A 3,264-nucleotide genomic window follows, 5' to 3' on the forward strand; every position below is an offset into this window, starting at 1 on the left:
TGGGTCTAAGCACTGTCCTTGGACTTTCTCAAGGCTCGAGCCACTTGAGCCTCAGCACCACTTCTGGCTTTATTCTATGTATGTGGTAGCAAGGAATTGAACCTGTGTCTTCCTGCATTCTAGGCAAGCACTCTACCACTAGGCCACACTCCGGCCCCTTCCTAGTAACTTTTTTTTTCATATCCTCTTATCCTGGTTTATTTTCTTAACTTGAGAATGGGCATCTAATTTTTAATCATCAAGGTACATTTTAAAAACATTTATTGTTGGGGTAATGTATAGAGGGGTTACAGTTTCATTCGTCAGGTCGTGGGTGCATTTCTTCTCACACATTGATACTCCTTCTTATGTTTTTGTCCCTGTTTCCCACTCCCCTCTCATCAAGGTACATATTAAAAGAGAAAAACTTTAGATCATTGGTGAAGATAATTCTCTAGCAAAGGATTTTTTTTCCCTCTCATATGAGACAATGGACTTGTCAGAGTGGTTTGGTTTCTTGTAACACTTTTCAACTTCATTCCCTTTTGCTCAAAGTTTTATGCAATGGCAGTCTGGTAATTTTATATTTCATTGTGTATTATTGGATTTACTTTTAGCCTCCCTCAACATATACAATAACTTGAGAGTAAACTTCTGGGCTGAGTTGCATGTTGGGATGAATGTCAATCAATATGCCATTCTGGAATGAGCATGTGGATTTAATCATGTAATTCTGAAAATTAGGACGGGGAAGAGCGAGCCCGGACCGTGCTTCTCGGTCAAGCGTAGGCGCAACCAGGATGACAACGTCGGGCACTCTGTTCCCGAGCCAGGTGCCAGGCTCTCGCGGGTCCTCCAGCAAGTACCTCGTGGAGTTCTGGGCAGGGAAGATGACCCTGAAGGGGACCACGGTGACCCCGGACAAGCGGACAGGGCTCCTGTCCATCGAGCAGACAGACGACTCACTCCTCCACTTCTGCTGGAAGGACAGGACGCCGGGGACCGTGGAGGACGACCTGATCATCTTCCCTGACGACTGCGAGTTCAAGTGGGTGGCCCAGTGCCCCAGTGGGAGGGTCTACGTGCTCAGGATCAAAGTTGGGTCCAAAAGGCTCTTCTTCTGGATGCAGGAGCCCAAGACTGACCAGGACGAGGAGCACTGCTGGAAAGTCAATGAGTATCTGAATAACCCCCGATCCTGGGGCACTGGGGGCCAGCGGGAGCGGTGGCCACGAGCTCTCGGCCCTGGGTGGTGAGGGTGGCCTGCAGAGCCTGCTGGAAACATGAGTCACCGCCAACTCCTGCAGCGCATCCGACCGGCTAGCCTTGGAGGACTGGGTGGGCTCAGGGCCCTCACAGGGCCGGGCCTGGCCAGTCTTGTAGGTAGCGGCGGGCCTCCAGCGAGCAGTTCTTCCTCCAGCTCCGGAGCCAGTCGGCAGCTGTCACCCCATCCTCCACCACCTCCTCTGCCTGTGCCCCCCCAGCCCCTTCTGCCCCAGCCGCCGCCTCGGCCACCCGCCGGAGCCCCGCGCCCAGTTCAAGTAATGGAACGGGTAAGGCAGCCAGTCCGACCCAGCCCATCCAGCTGAGCGACCTGCAGAGCATTTTGGCTACCACGAACGTGCCAGGGGGGCCAGCTGGCGGCCAGCAAGTGGACCTGGCCAGCGTGCTGACCCCAGAGATCATGGCCCCCATTCTGGCCAACGCCGATGTCCAGAAGCGCCTCCTGCCCTACTTATCCTCGGGTGAGTCGCTGCCCCAGACCACGGACGAGATCCAGAACACCTGACCTCGCCCGAGTTCCAGCAGGCCCTGGGAACGTTCAGTGCAGCCTTGGCCTCGGGGCAGCTGGGCCCCCTCATGGGCCAGTTTGGCCTGCCCGCGGAGGCCTTGAAGGCCGCCAACAAGGGCTATGTGGAAGCATTTGCCAAAGCTATGCAGAACAATGCCAAATCTGAGCAGAAGGAGGGCGACGCAAAAGACAAGAAAGATGAAGAGGAAGACATGAGTCTAGATTAAGTTATTTACTGTCTTTTAAGGAATTTGAATTCTTAGTCACGTGACTCTTGTAGTGGCATTTGTGATGTATTGCATACCTTTTCCTGTTCCAACTCACCAATAAAAGTCCTTTCTTTTACCTGAAAAAAAAGAAATAAAATTAGGACAAATACAAGAATGTAAATTGTTATATCTTAACTGAATAGAAATAGAACTAGCAAAAATCAGGATGTGGACAAGAGAAATGATATAATGCTAATAACCTCCTATGTTAAAGTAAAAGAGAGACTTTATATGATACCAGGTTGAATGATCTAGTTAATAAACTCCAAGAGTACCAACTTTTATTAGATTTTAGAATTCCTTTCATTAACCTTATAGGAATGTATTAAAAATCCTACCTTGTAAAATGCTTTAGGTAATGATTAGCAATCTCTTTCATTTCTGCTTGATGTTTTAATGAAAAATAAACACAGAATCACGTGTATTTGTTTTTTTTACTGTGTCATTTATTTATTTATTGCTTATTTTCTCATCAGTCATGGGTCTTGAATTCAAGGTCTGGGTACCGTCCCTGGGCTTCCTTTGCTCAAGGCTCCTAGTCTACCACTTGAGCCACAGTGCCATTTTTGGCCTTTTCTGAGTATTTGATTGGAGGTCAGAGTCCCCTGAACTTTCCTGCCTGGGATGGCTGTAAACCGAATACTCAGAGTGGACTAGCTGGTGTTACAGGCATGAGACACCAGCACCAGGCTGTGTCTTTTTTTTTTCTTTTTTTGGCCAGTCCAGGGATTGAACTCATGACCTGATCATTGTCCTTGGACTTTCTCAAGGCTAGGGCTCTACCACATGAGCCTCAGCACCAATTCTGGCCTTTTTCTACGTATGTGGTACTGAGGTCTTCGTGCATGCTAGGCAAGCACTCTACCACTAGGCCAAACTCTTGGCCCCTTTACTGTGTCGTTTAATCTGTGATCATCAGGCATACCACATTCTTCTTTCATTTTTTGTTCACTGAACATGACCAGGAAGATGCTTAATGAATGTGAAGAACCAATACAATATTTCCACTGAGAAAAAGAAGTCTTTTCATCATTAACTTGGCCATAAGTGGTTCATAGATACGTAGTAAACAATGTAAAAAAGGACTTAAGGCTATAGTGCTTTGTGAAGTCATTTATTGATTTATCTTTGTGTGAGTGTTGGGGCTTAAATTCAGGGCCTGGGTGCTGTCCTTGGGCTTTCCTCAAGGCCAGCACTCTACCACTTGAATCATAGTACCACTTT

At 47.9% G+C, this 3,264-nt stretch overlaps 1 pseudogene; it reads left to right on the forward strand.

The window, feature by feature from the left end:
* The first annotated feature begins 779 nt into the window (after nt 1-779).
* Nucleotides 780-2,137, forward strand: LOC150039297 (proteasomal ubiquitin receptor ADRM1 pseudogene; annotated as a pseudogene).
* Nucleotides 2,138-3,264: the final 1,127 nt, after the last annotated feature.

Source organism: Megascapheus bottae, unplaced genomic scaffold, assembly GCF_031878675.1.
Source record: "Megascapheus bottae isolate mThoBot1 unplaced genomic scaffold, mThoBot2.hap1 HAP1_SCAFFOLD_40, whole genome shotgun sequence".
Taxonomy (NCBI): domain Eukaryota; kingdom Metazoa; phylum Chordata; class Mammalia; order Rodentia; family Geomyidae; genus Megascapheus; species Megascapheus bottae.